General features: G+C 41.7%; 1 long non-coding RNA gene across 1 annotated transcript in view; it reads left to right on the forward strand.

Annotated features, from left to right (window-relative positions):
- Window positions 1-15065, forward strand: part of LOC139754468 (uncharacterized) — a 118866-nt gene extending 103801 nt beyond the window's left edge. Inside the window, exon 3 of the long non-coding RNA XR_011713889.1 lies at window positions 14974-15065. This is a non-coding gene — a long non-coding RNA (uncharacterized lncRNA). The remainder of the gene's footprint in view (window positions 1-14973) is intronic.
- The last annotated feature ends 500 nt before the right edge of the window (window positions 15066-15565 follow it).

Raw genomic sequence — 15565 nt, forward strand, 5'->3', positions numbered from 1 at the left:
TATATACATATGAAAAATGTAAGAAACAATTTAGAAAACTGAAACTTCTAGCTTGAAATGAAATGAAAAAATGGATGTCACATAATGGTTCAACCTCTGGCTATGGAAAAGGAAATGTATAATTTATTTACACAAACGTCAATAGTAGTTCTCATCAATTTGACCACTGTATCAATAAGCTTCAATGTCTGAGCTACATTTTTCTCCAATTTCACTATTTTCTTGTCAAAGCACCATGTATGAAAACTATCACTCCAGTAACACAACTATAAACATTTACTTCCCCTTTAAAAAAGTTCTGGGGAAGTCTGTCTCGATACACTGCGGGACACTCTACCACCTGGCGAGGTTTGTGTTGCAATGGTTCTTGATTCACAAACGTAGTAGCATCACTGGCCGCCACTCTTGCCTCTATATATATATATATATATATATATATATATATATATATATATATATATATATCCCTGGGGATAGGGGAGAAAGAATACTTCCCACGTATTCCCTGCGTGTCGTAGAAGGCGACTAAAAGGGAAGGGAGCGGGGGGCTGGAAATCCTCCCCTCTCGTTTTTTTTTTTTAATTTTCCAAAAGAAGGAACAGAGAAGGGGGCTAGGTGAGGTTATTCCCTCAAGGGCCCAGTCCTCTGTTCTTGACGCTACCTCGCTACGCGGGAAATGGCGAATAGTATAAAAAAAAAAATATATATATATATATATATATATATTATATATATATATATATATATATATATATATATATATATATATATATATATATATATATATATATAAAGGTGAGAACAAAGGAGGTAAGGGGAGTGGGGGAGGAATGGGATGTATTTAGGGAAGCAGTGATGCCTTGCACAAAAGATGCTTGTGGCATGAGAAAGGTGGGAGGTGGGCAGATTAGAGAGGGTAGTGAGTGGTGGGACGAAAAAGTAAGATTATCAGTGACAGAGAACAGAGAGGCGTTTGGACAGTTTTTGCAGGGAAATAGTGCATATGACTAGGAGATGTATAAAAGAAAGCGGCAGGAGGTCAAGAGAAAGGTGCAAGAGGTTAAAAAGAGGGCAAATGAGAATTAGGGTGAGAGCGTATCATTAAATTTTAGGGAGGAAAGAAGATGTTTTGGAAGGAGGTAAATTAAGTGCGTAAAACAAGAAAACATATGCAATAACAAGTAGTGGTGATTTGAGAGGGAGATGGAGTTAGTAATTTGAAGGTTTGTTAAATATGTTTGATGATAGAGTGGCAGTCATAGGGTGTTTTGGTCGAGGTGGTGTGTGAAGTGAGAGGGTCAGGGAAAATGGTTTGGTAAACAAAGAAGAAGTAGTGAAAGCTTTGTCGAAGATGAAAGAAAGCAAGATGGAGGGTTTAGATGGTATTGCAGTGGAATTTATAAAATAAGAGGGGGTGACTGTGTTGTTGATTGGTTGGTAAGGATATTCATTGTAGGTATGGTTCATGGTGAGGTGCCTGAGGATTGGCGGAATGCATGCTTAGTGCCATTTTACAAACGCAAAGGGGATGAAGGTGAGTGTTCAAATTACAGAGGTATAAGTTTGTTGAGTATTCCAGGGAAATTATATGGGAGGGATTTGATTTGAGAGGGCAAAGGCATGTACAGAGCATCAGACTGGGGAAGAGCAGTATGGAATCAGAATTGGTAGAGGATGTGTGGATCAAGTGTTTGCTCTGAAGAATGTATGTGAGAAATACTGAGAAAAAAAGATGGGTTTGTATGTAGCATTTATGGATCTGGAGGAGGCATATGATAGAGTTGATAGACATACATTGTGGAAGGTATTAAGAGTATATGGTGTGGGAGGGAATTAGCTACAAGCAGTGAAAAGTTTTTACCAAGGATTTAAAGCATGTGTATGAGTAGAAAAAGAGGAAAGTGATTGCTTCCCAGTGAATGTTGGTTTGCAACAGGGGAGCATGATGTCTCCATGGTTGTTTAATTTGTTTATGGATGGGGTGGTTAGGGAGGTGAATGCAAGAGTTTTAGAGAGAGGGGCAAGTATGCAGTCTGTTGTGGATGAGAGGGCTTGGGAAGTGAGTCAGTTGTTGTTTGCTGATGATACAGTGCTGGTGGCTAATTCAGGTGAGAAACTGCAGAAGTTCGTGACTGAGTTTGGTAAAGTGTGTGAAAGAAGAAAGCTGAGAGTAAATGTGAATAAGAGCAAGGTTATTAGGTTCAGTAGGGTTGAGGGACCAGTTAATTGGTAGGTAACTTTGAATGGATAAAACTGGAGGAAGTGAAGTGTTTTAGATATCTGGGAGTGGTTTTAGCAGGGGATAGAACCATGGAAGCTAAATTGGGTCACAGGGTGGGGGAGGGGGCAAAAGTTATGGGAGCATTGAAGAATGTGTGGAAAACAAAAACTTTATCTCGGAGAGCAAAAATGGGTATATTTGAGGGAATAGTGGTTCCAATAATGTTATGTGGTTGCAAGGCATGGGCTATAGATAGGGTTGTGCGGGGGAGGGTGGATGTGTTGGAAGTGAAATGTTTAAGGACAGTATGTGGTGTGAGATGGTTTGATCGAGTAAGTAATGAAAGGGTAAGAGAGATGTGTAGTAATAAAAAGAGTGTGGTTGAGAGAGCAGAAGAGGGTGTGTTGAAATGGTTTGGACACATGGAGAAAATGAGTGAGGAAAGATTGACAAAAAGGATATACGTCTCAGAGGTAGAGGGGACGAGAAGTAGGAGACCAAATTAGATGTGGAATGATGGAGTGAAAAAGATTTTGAGTGATCTGGGCCTTGAACGTACAGGAGGGTGAAAGGCATGCAAGGAATGGAGTGAATTGGAATGATGTGGTATACCGGGGTCGACATGCTGTCAGTGGATGGAACCAGGGCATGCAAAGCGTTTGGGGTAAACCTTGGTAAGTTTTGTGGGGCCTCGATGTAGAAAGGGAGCTGTGGTTTCAGTGCATTACACATGACAGATAGAGAATGTCATGTTTCTCATCAAAATCAGCCAACAGTGCTGTATCATCATTGAACAACAACTGACTCACTTCTCAAGCCCTCTCATCCACAACAGACTGCATACTTGCCCCTCTCTCCAAAACTATTGCATTCACCTCCCTAACAACTCCATCCATAAACAAATTAAACACCCATGGAGACATCATGCACCCCTGCTGCAAACCGAAATTCACTGAGAACCAATCACTTTCCTCTCTTCCTACTCATACACATGCCTTACATCCTTGATAAAAACTTTTCACTGCTTCTAGCAACTTCCACAAAGCATCTATATCAACTCTATCATATGCCTTCTCCAGATCCATAAATGCTACATACAAATCAATCTCTTTTTTTTTTTTTTTTTTAAGTATTTCTCACATACATTCTTCGAAGCAAACATCTGATCCACATATCCTCTACCACTTCTGAAATCACTCTGCTCTTCCCCAGTCTGATTCTCTGTACATGCCTTTACCCTCTCAATCATTACCCTCCCATATGATTTCCCAGGAGTATATGATTTCCCAGGAATATTCAACAAACTTATACCTCTGTAATTTGAACACTCACCTTTATCCCCTTTGCCTTCTTATTATGGCACTGTGCATGTATTCCGCCAATTCTCAGGCACTTCACCATAAACCATACATACATTGAATATCATTACCAGGCAGTCACCAACACAGTCACCCCCCTTTATTAATGAATACCGTTGCAATACCATCCAAACCTGCAGCCTTGCCAGCTTTCATCTTCCGCAAAACTTTCACTACCTCTTCTCTGCCAAACCACTCCCCCTGACCCTCTCACTTTGCACACCACCACAACCAAAACACCCTATATCTGCCACTCTATCATCTAACACATTCAACAAACCTTCAAAATACTCACTCCATCTTCTCACTTCACCACTACTTGTTATTACCCTCCCATTAATCCCCTTCTCCGATGTTCCCATTTGTTCTCTTGTCTTATGCACACTCTCTCTCTCTCTCTCTCTCTCTCTCTCTCTCTCTCTCTCTCTCTCTCTCTCTCTCTATATATATATATATATATATATATATATATATATATATATATATATATATATATATTATACTTTGTCGCTGTCTCCCCCGTTAGCAAGGTAGCCCAAGGAAACTGACGAAAGAATGGCCCAACACACCCACATACACATGTATGTGCATACACGTCCACACACGCACATATACATACCTATACGTCTCAACGTATACGTAAATTTACACACACAGACACATACAGATATACACAGGTACATAATTCATACTGTCTGCCCTTATTCATTCCCATCGCCACCCCGGCACACATGAAATAACCTTTCCCCCCGCAAGTGCGTGAGGTAGCACTAGGAAAAGACAATATATATATATATATATATATATATATATATATATATATATATATATATATATATATATATATATATATATATATTCATTCATTTATTTATTTATTTATTTATTTTGCTTTCTCGCTGTCTCCCGCGTTAGCGAAGTAGCGCAAGGAAACAGACGAAAGAATGGCCCAACCAACCCACATACACATGTATATACATACACGTCCACACACGCAAATATACATACCTATACATCTCAATGTACACATATATATACACACACACATGTACATAATTCATACTATCTGCCTTTATTTATTCCCATCGCCACCTCGCCACACATGGAATAACAACCCCCTCCCCCCTAATGTGTGCGAGGTAGCGCCAGGAAAAGACAACAAAGGCCACATTCGTTCACACTCAGTCACTAGCTGTATTGTAATAATGCACCGAAACCACAGCTCCCTTTCCACATCCAGGCCCCACACAACTTTCCATGGTTTACCCCAGACGCTTCACAGGCCCTGGTTCAATCAATTGACAGCACGTCGACCCCGGTATACCACATCGTTCCAGTTCACTCTATTCCTTGCACGCCTTTCACCCTCCTGCATGTTCAGGCCCCAATCACTCAAAATCTTTTTCACTCCTTTCCACCTCCAATTTGGTCTCCCACTTCTCCTCGTTCCCTCCACCTCTGACACATATATCCTCTTGGTCAATCTTTCCTCACTCATTCTCTCCATGTGACCAAACCATTTCAAAACACCCTCTTCTGCTCTCTCAACCACACTCTTTTTATTTCCACACATCTCTCTTACCCTTACATTACTTACTCGATCAAACCACCTCACACCACATATTGTCCTCAAACATCTCATTTCCAGCACATCCACCCTCCTGCGCACAACTCTATCCATAGCCCACGCCTCGCAGCCATACAACATTATTGGAACCACTATTCCTTCAAACATACCCATTTTTGCTTTCCAAGATAATGTTCTCGACTTCCAAACATTCTTCAAGGCTCCCAGAATTTTCGCCCCCTCCCCCACCCTGTGATTCACTTCCGCTTCCATGGTTCCATCCGCTGCCAGATCCACTCCTAGATATCTAAAGCATTTTACTTCCTCCAGTTTTTCTCCATTCAAACTTCCCAAACCTCCCAATTGCCTTCACCCTCAACCCTACTGTACCTAATAACCTTGCTCTTATTCACACACTTTACCAAACTCAGTCACCAGCTTCTGCAGTTTCTCACATGAATCAGCCACCAGCATTGCATCATCAGCGAACAACAACTGGATCACTTCCCAAGTTCTCTCATCCACAACAGACTGTATGCTTGCCCCTCTTTCCAAAACTCTTGCATTCACCTCCCTAACAACCCCATCCATAAACAAATTAAACAACCATGGAGACATCACACACCCCTGCCGCATCAGACTGGGGAAGAGCAATGTGGTTTCAGAAGTGGTAGAGGATGTGTGGATCAGATGTTTGCTTTGAAGAATGTAAGAAATACTTAGAAAAGCAAATGGATTTGTATGTAGCATTTATGGATCTGGAGAAGACATATGATAGAGTTGATAGAGATGCTCTGTGGAAGGTATTAAGAATATATGGTGTGGGAGGCAAGTTGTTGGAAGCAGTGAAAAGTTTTTATCGAGGATGTAAGGCATGTGTACGTGTAGGAAGAGAGGAAAGTGATTGGTTCTCAGTGAATGTAGGTTTGCGGCAGGGGTGTGTGATGTCTTCATGGTTGTTTAATTTGATTATGGATGGGGTTGTTAGGGAGGTGAATGCAAGTGTTGGAAAGAGGAAAAGAGGAGCAAGTATACAGTCTGTGGTGGATGAAAGAGCTTGGGAAGTGAGCGAGTTGTTGTTCGCTGATGATACAGCGCTGTTGGCTGATTCATGTGAGAAACCACAGAAGCTGGTGACTGAGTGTGTGTAAAAAGAAAGCTGAGAGTGAATGTGAATAAGAGCAAGGTTACTAGGTACTTTAGGATTGAGGGACAAGTCAACTGGGAGGTAAGTTTAAATGGAGAAAAACTGGAGGAAGTGAAGTGTTTTAGATATCTGGGAGTGGATTTGGCAGCGGATGAAACCTTGGAACCGGAAGTGAATCATAGGGTGGGGGAGGGGGCGAAACATCTGGGAGCGTTGAAAAATGTGTGGAAGTCAAGAACATTATCTCGGAAACCGAAGATGGGTATGTTTTAAGGAATAGTGGTTCCAACAATATTAAATGGGTGCAAAGACGTTGGCTATGAAAAGAGTTGTGCGGAGAAGGGTGGATGTGCTGGAAGTGAGATGTTTGAGGACAATATCTGGTGTGAGGTGGTTTGATCGAGTAAGTAATAATAGGGTAAGAGAGATGAGTGGTAATAAAAAGAGTGTGGTTGAGAGAGCAAAAGAGGGTGTTTTGAAATGATTTGGTCACATTGAGAGAATGAGTGAGGAAAGATTGACCAAGAGGATATATGTGTCAGAGGTGGAGGGAACGAGAAGTGGGAGACCAAATTGAAGGTGGAAAGATGGAGTGAAAAAGATTTTGAGTGATCGGAGGGTGAAAGGCGTGCAAGGAATAGAGTGAATTGGAACGATGTGGTATACTGGGGTCGACGTGCTGTCATTGGATTGAACCAGGGCATGTGAAGCGTCTGGGCTAAACCATGGAAAGTTTTGTGGGGCTTGGATGTGGAAAGGGAGCTGTGGTTTCGATGCATTATACATGACAGCTAGAGACAGAGTGTGAACGAATGTGGCCTTTCTTGACTTTTCCATAGCGCTACCTCGCGCACATGTGGGGGGAGGGGGTTCTCATTTCATGTGTGGCGGGGTGGCGACGGGAGTGAATAGGGCAGACAGTATGAACATAAGGTGTATATATTCATATGTCTGTGTGTGTATGTATATATGTATACGTTGAGATGTACAGGTATGTATATGTGTGTGTGTGGACGTGTATGTATATGCGTGTGTATGTGGGTGGGTTGGGCCATTCTTTCGTCTGTTTCCTTGCGCTGCCTCACTGACACGGGAGACAACGACAAAGTATAAGGAATGAATAAATGAATAAATATATATATTTATTTATATATATGTATATATATATATATATATATATATATATATATATATATATATATATATATATATATATATATATATATATGTATGAGAGTTGGGGTGAGAGAGTATCATTAAATTTTAGGGAGAATAAAAAGATGTTCTGGAAGGAGGTAAATAAAGTGCGTAAGACAAGGGAGCAAATGGGAACTTCAGTGAAGGGCGCAAATGGGGAGGTGATAACAAGTAGTGGTGATGTGAGAAGGAGATGGAGTGAGTATTTTGAAGGTTTGTTGAATGTGTTTGATGATAGAGTGGCAGATATAGGGTGTTTTGGTCGAGGTGGTGTGCAAAGTGCGAGGGTTAGGGAAAATGAGTTGGTAAACAGAGAAGAGGTAGTAAAAGCTTTGCGGAAGATGAAAGCCGGCAAGGCAGCAGGTTTGGATGGTATTGCAGTGGAATTTATTAAAAAAGGGGTGACTGTATTGTTGACTGGTTGGCAAGGTTATTTAATGTATGTATGACTCATGGTGAGGTGCCTGAGGATTGGCGGAATGCGTGCATAGTGCCATTGTACAAAGGCAAAGGGGATAAGAGTGAGTGCTCAAATTACAGAGGTATAAGTTTGTTGAGTATTCCTGGCAAATTATATGGGAGGGTATTGATTGAGAGGGTGAAGGCATGTACAGAGCATCAGATTGGGGAAGAGCAGTGTGGTTTCAGAAGTGGTAGAGGATGTGTGGATCAAGTGTTTGCTTTGAAGAATGTATGTGAGAAATACTTAGAAAAGCAAATGGATTTGTATGTAGCATTTATGGATCTGGAGAAGGCATATGATTGAGTTGATAGAGATGCTCTGTGGAAGGTATTAAGAATATATGGTGTGGGAGGCAAGTTGTTAGAAGCAGTGAAAAGTTTTTATCGAGGATGTAGGGCATGTGTACGTGTAGGAAGAGAGGAAAGTGATTGGTTCTCAGTGAATGTTGGTTTGCGGCAGGGGTGTGTGATGTCTCTATGGTTGTTTAATTTGTTTATGGATGGGGTTGTTAGGGAGGTGAATGCGAGAGTTTTGGAAAGAGGGGCAAGTATGAAGTCTGTTGGGGATGAGAGAGCTTGGGAAGTGAGTCAGTTGTTGTTCGCGGATGATACAGCGCTGGTGGCTGATTCATGTGAGAAACTGCAGAAGCTGGTGACTGAGTTTGGTAAAGTGTGTGAAAGAAGAAAGTTAAGAGTAAATGTGAATAAGAGCAAGGTTATTAGGTACAGTAGGGTTGAGGGTCAATTCAATTGGGAGGTGAGTTTGAATGGAGAAAAACTGGAGGAAGTGAAGTGTTTTAGATATCTGGGAGTGGATCTGGCAGCGGATGGAACCATGGAAGCGGAAGTGGATCATAGGGAGGGGGAGGGGGCGAAAATTCTGGTAGCCTTGAAGAATGTGTGGAAGTCGAGAACATTATCTCGGAAAGCAAAAATGGGTATGTTTGAAGGAATAGTGGTTCCAACAATGTTGTATGGTTGCGAGGCGTGGGCTATGGATAGAGTTGTGCGCAGGAGGATGGATGTGCTGGAAATGAGATGTTTGAGGACAATGTGTAGTGTGAGGTGGTTTGATCGAGTGAGTAACGTAAGGGTAAGAGAGATGTGTGGAAATAAAAAGAGCGTGGTTGAGAGAGCAGAAGAGGGTGTTTTTGAAGTGGTTTGGGCACATGGAGAGAATGAGTGAGGAAAGATTGACCAAGAGGATATATGTGTCGGAGGTGGAGGGAACGAGGAGAAGAGGGAGACCAAATTGGAGGTGGAAAGATGGAGTGAAAAAGATTTTGTGTGATCGGGGCCTGAACATGCAGGAGGGTGAAAGGAGGGCAAGGAATAGAGTGAATTGGAGCGATGTGGTATACCGGGGTTGACGTGCTGTCAGTGGATTGAATCAAGGCATGTGAAGCGTCTGGGGTAAACCATGGAAAGCTGTGTAGGTATGTATATTTGCGTGTGTGGACGTATGTATATACATGTGTATGGGGGGGGTTGGGCCATTTCTTTCGTCTGTTTCCTTGCGCTACCTCGCAAACGCGGGAGACAGCGACAAAGTATAAAAAAGAAAAAAAAAATATATATATATATCCCCTGGGGATAGGGGACAAAGAATATTTCCCACGCATTCCTCACATGTCGTAGAAGGCAACTAAAGGGGACGGGAGTGGGGGGCCAGAAACCCTTCCCTCCTTGTATTTTAACTTTCTAAAAGGGGAAACAGAAGAAGGAGTCACGCGGGGAGTGCTCATCCTCCTTGAAGGCTAAGATTGGGGTGTCTAAATGTGTGTGGATGTGACCAAGATGAGAAAAAAGGAGAGATAGGTAGTATGTTTGAGGAAAGCAGCCTGGATGTTTTGGCTCTGAGTGAAACGAAGCTCAAGGGTAAAGGGGAAGAGTGGTTTCGGAATGTCTTGGGAGTAAAGTCAGGGGTTAGTGAGAGGACATGAGCAAGGGAAAGAGTAGCTTTACTCCTGAAACAGGAGTTGTGGGAGTATATGATATAGTGTAAGAAAGTAAATTCTAGATTGATATGGGTAAAACTGAAATTGATGGAGAGAGGTGGGTGATTATTAGTGCATATGCACCTGGGCATGAGAAGAAAGATCATGAGAGGCAAGTGTTTTGGGAGCAGCTGAATGAGTGTGTTAGTGGTTTTGATGCACAAGACCGGGTTATAGTGATGGGTGATTTGAATGCAAAGGTGAATAATGTGGCAGTTGAGGGAATAATTGGTATACATGGGGTGTTCAGTGTTGTAAATGAAAATGTTGAAGAGCTTGTAGATTTATGTGCTGAAAAAGGACTGGTGATTGGGAATACCGGGTTTAAAAAGCAAGATATACATAAGTATACGTATGTAAGTAGGAGAGATGGCCAGAGAGCGTTATTGGATTACGTGTTAATAGATGGCACGCAAAAGAGAGACTTTTGGATGTTAATGTGCTGAGAGGTGCAACTGGAGGGATGTCTTATCATTATCTTGTGGAGGCAAAGGTGAAGATTTGTATGGGTTTTCAGAAAAGAAGAGAGAATGTTGGGGTGAAGAGAGTGGTGAGAGTAAGTGAGCTTGGGAAGGAGACTTGTGTGAGGAAGTACCAGGAGAGACTGAATACAGAATGGAAAAAGGTGAGAACAATGGAAGTTAGGGGAGTGGGGGAGGAATGGGATGTATTTAGGGAAACAGTGATGGCTTGCGCAAAAGATGCTTGTGGCATGAGAAGCGTGGGAGATGGGTTGATTAGACAGGGTAGTGAGTGGGGGGATGAAGAAGTAAGATTATTAGTGAAAGAGAAGAGAGAGGCATTTAGACGATTTTTGCAGGGAAAAAATACAAATGAGTAGATGTATAAAAGAAAGAGACAGGAGGTCAAGAGAAAGGTGCAAGAGGTGAAAAAGAGGGCAAATGAGAGTTCCGATGAGAGAGTATCATTAGATTTTAGGGAAAATAAAAAGATGTTTTGGAAGGAGGTAAATAAAGTTCGTAAGACAAGGGAGCAAATGGGAACTTCAGTGAAGGGGGCTAATGGGGAGGTGATAACAAGTAATGGTGATGTGAGAAGGAGATGGAGTGAGTACTTTGAAGGTTTGTTGAATGTGTTTGATGATAGAGTGGCAGATATAGGGTGTTTTGGTCGAGGTGGTGTGCAAAGTGAGAGGGATGGGGAAAATGATTTGGTAAACAGAGAAGAGGTAGTAAAAGCTTTGCGGAAGATGAAAGCCGGCAAGACAGCAGATTTGGATGGTATTGCAATGGAATTTATTAAAAAAGGGGGTGACTGTATTGTTGACTGGTTGGTAAGGTTATTTAATGTATTTATGACTCATGGTGAGTTACCTGAGGATTGGCGGAATGCTTGCATAGTGCCATTGTACAAAGGCAAAGGGGATAAGAGTGAGTGCTCAAATTACAGAGGTATAAGTTTGTTGAGTATTCCTGGTAAATTATATGGGAGGGTATTGATTGAGAGGGTGAAGGCATGTACAGAGCATCAGATTGGGGAAGAGCAGTGTGGTTTCAAAAGTGGTAGAGGATGTGTAGATCAGGTGTTTGCTTTGAAGAATGTATGTGAGAAATACTTAGAAAAGCTACTGGATTTGTATGTGGCATTTATGGGTCTGGAGAAGGCATATGATAGAGTTGATAGAGATGCTCTGTGGAAGGTATTAAGAATATATGGTGTGGGAGGCAAGTTGTTAGAAGCAGTGAAAAGTTTTAATCGAGGATGTAAGGCATGTGTACGTCTAGGAAGAGAGGAAACTGATTGGTTCTCAGTGAACGTAGGTTTGCGGCAGGAGTGTGTGATGTCTCCATGGTTGTTTAATTTGTTCATTGATGGGGTTGTTAGGGAGGTGAATGCAAGAGTTTTGGAAAGAGGGGCAAGTATGCAGTCTGTTGTGGATGAGAGAGCTTGGGAAGTGAGTCAGTTGTTGTTCGCTGATGATACAGCGCTGTTGGTTGATTCATGTGAGAAACCGCAGAAGTTGGAGAGTGAGTTTGGTAAAGTGTATGAAAGAAGAAAGTTAAGAGTAAATGTGAATAAGAGCAAGGGTATTAGGTACAGTAGGGTTGAGGGTCAAGGCATTTGGGAGGTAAGTTTGAATGGAGAAAAACTGGAGGAAGTAAAGCGTTTTAGATATCTGGGAGTGGATCTGGCAGCGGATGGAACCGTGGACGCGGAAGTTTACCCCAGACGCTTCACATGCCCTGATTCAATCCATTGACAGCACGTCAACCCCGATATACCACATCAATCCAATTCACTCTATTCCTTGCCCTCCTTTCACCCTCCTGCATGTTCAGGCCCCGATCACACAAAATCTTCTTCACTCCATCTTTCCACCTCCAATTTGGTCTCCCACTTCTCCTCGTTCCCTCCACCTCCGACACATATATCCTCTTGGTCAATCTTTCCTCACTCATTCTCTCCATGTGCCCAAACCATTTCAAAACACCCTCTTCTGCTCTCTCAACCACGCTCTTTTTATTTCCACACATCTCTCTTACCCTTACATTACTTACTTGATCAAACCACCTCACACCACACATTGTCCTCAAACATCTCATTTCCAGCACATCCATCCTCCTGCGCACAACTCTATCCATACCCACGCCTCGCAACCATACAACATTGTTGGAACCACTATTCCTTCAAACATACCCATTTTTGCTTTCCGAGATAATGTTCTCGACTTCCACACATTCTTCAAGGCTCCCAGGATTTTCGCCCCCTCCCCCACCCTATGATCCACTTCCGCTTCCATGGTTCCATCCGCTGCCAGATCCACTCCCAGATATCTAAAACACTTTACTTCCTCCTATTTTTCTCCATTCAAACTTACCTCCCAATTAACTTGACCCTCAACCCTACTGTACCTAATTACCTTGCTCTTATTCACATTTACTCTTAACTTTCTTCTTTCACACACTTTACCAAACTCAGTCACCAGCTTCTGCAGTTTCTCACATGAATCAGCCACCAGCGCTGTATCATCAGCGAACAACAACTGACACTTCCCAAGCTCTCTCATCCCCAACAGACTTCATACTTGCCCCTCTTTCCAAAACTCTTGCATTCACCTCCCTAACAATCCCATCCATAAACAAATTAAACAACCATGGAGACATCACACACCCCTGCCGCAAACCTACATTCACTGAGAACCAATCACTTTCCTCTCTTCCTACACGTACACATATAACAATGTTATATGTGTACACGTACACCATGTAACAATGTTATATGGTTGCGAGGCATGGGCTATAGATAAGAGTTGTGCGCAGGAGAGTGGATGGGCTGGAAATGAGATGTTTGAGGACAATATGTGGTGTGAGGTGGTTTGATCGAGTAAGTAATAATAGGGTAAGAGAGATGTGTGGTAAGAAAAAGAGTGTGGTTGAGAGAACAGAAGAGGGTGTTTTGAAATGGTTTGGTCACATGGAGAGAATGAGTGAGGGAAGATTGACGAAGAGGATATATGTGTCAGAGGTGGAGGGACCGAGGAAAAGTTGGAGACCAAATTGGAGGTGGAAAGATGGAGTGAAAAAGATTTTGAGTGATCAGGGCCTGAACATGCAGGAAGGTGAAAGGCGTGCAAGGAATAGAGTGAATTGGAACGATGTGGTATACTGGGGTCGACGTGCTGTCAATGGATTGAACCACGGCATGTGACGCGCCTAGGGTAAACCATGGAAAGTTCGTTCACACTCAGTCTCTAGCTGTCATGTGTAATGCACCAAAACCACAGCTACCTATCCAGATCCGGGCCCCACAAACCTGTCCATGGTTTACCCAAGACATTTCACATGTCCTGGTTCAGTCCATTGACAGCACATCGACCCCAGTATACCACATCGTTCCAATTCACTCTGTCCCTTGCGCACCTCTCACCCTCCTGTAGTTCAGGCCCCAACCGCTCAAATTTTTTTCACTCCATCCTTCCACCTCTAATTTGGTCTCCTACATTAATCAGATGGCTTTGATTAGGCCATTCATAGTTAACATATAAGAATTCCACTTTATTTCAACCAATGTTGATAAAAATCAGCAGAAAGACACTTTTCAGCAAGGCCCATGTAATGAAAGGGATTAAAGGTGAGTAAACATAATGATGACATTGCGATTGAACATAATGGTGAATGGTAGTGAACATGACAGTCAGTGCCACTAAATGTAGTCACAGTGAATACACATAAATGAGAGTGCATATAGTAAACATAAATGTTTTCAGTAATAGTAACATTATCAATGATGAATATGATATCCAAAATTTGAACATAATGTGATTGGTATAAACATGATAATGAATGGGTGAACATTGTATTCTAGTGATGAATATGGTGGTGATAGTGAACATGACGGTGATTGAACACGTTAAACAAGATGATGAGTGATGGTGAACATGGTGATGAGTGTTCATGAGCATGATTGTGAGATGTATACATCAAAATTGTGATCTGACCAATTTTGGCTACTCTGTTGGGGTCAAAGGTTACCATAATGCTCAAATTTCAGGGTTTTGACCATTACTTGACTATATATTGGCCAAAGTTCATGAAATTTGGCACAAAAGTGTCTATCCACATGCTTCATCTAATGAAAAAAATATTCTGATCCACTTTAATCTAAAGAATATTTATGAAACCCACGGCAAAGGCAAAGGTACTTTTAGAACAAGCTTTATACAATGTTTAAAATTTAGAAGGGGATATACTGCATTTGCTAGAGGGTGCTGCTCTGTCTTGTTGGTTTGAAAATCGTTAGTGTAGGATTTGTTAGATTATAATGATTATCAATACTTTAATTTCAGTTAATGTTTGGCTGGTTCTAAAATAGGTGGCTTATGTAACACTAACCACTGGTTTGTATATTGCATGAAGTACTGATGGTGCATACATCAGTAATCAATGTATCATTGCATTATTTGCTATTACTAGCTTTTATTATATATGAGTTCATGATAATAGTAAATATATTGTTAGTTTATAGATTATCATTTTCCATTCATGGCTGCCTGACCTCTTCAGATCTACTCAAAGGCAAGACCATTGTACCCAAGGGTCAGGCTCAAATGTCGATCCATCGTGCTCAAAGGATGCGCTGTAAACTGACTCTCAGGTATGTCTACAGACTCTTTGTAGTGATGACTGTCAGCAAATCTATTTGATTATCATTAGTTTAGCTCCTTGCTTGTTGGAATCTTGTATAACATACACTGAAAGGTAACTTCAGGATTTAATTGTATATTTTCAAATGACTTTTCATCAGTATTGAGAATACCTTGAGCTGGTATCACTGCACCCTGAAAAGCTTTGAGACTTGTACGAGTGAACGCATAAACACTAATTTCTAAGATGATGATATGAGGACTTGAAGCAGTAGGCAGCACTTCAGTCATCTTCATGTGTAGTTATTAGTGAACCATCATTATGCTAATATATTCCCTGCGGGGATGAATGGTAAGAGTATGTGTACTTACCTGAAGGAATCTCTCTCTCTCTCTCTCTCTCTCTCTCTCTCTCTCTCTCTCTCTCTCTCTCTCTCTCTCTCTCTCTCTGACAATGAATTAGCACTTAAATGGCTGTCAAGGTTCACTCCAGTAACCTATATAGCTGTCTT

The sequence above is a fragment of the Panulirus ornatus genome, chromosome 17, assembly GCF_036320965.1.
Source record: "Panulirus ornatus isolate Po-2019 chromosome 17, ASM3632096v1, whole genome shotgun sequence".
In the NCBI taxonomy this organism is placed as follows: domain Eukaryota; kingdom Metazoa; phylum Arthropoda; class Malacostraca; order Decapoda; family Palinuridae; genus Panulirus; species Panulirus ornatus.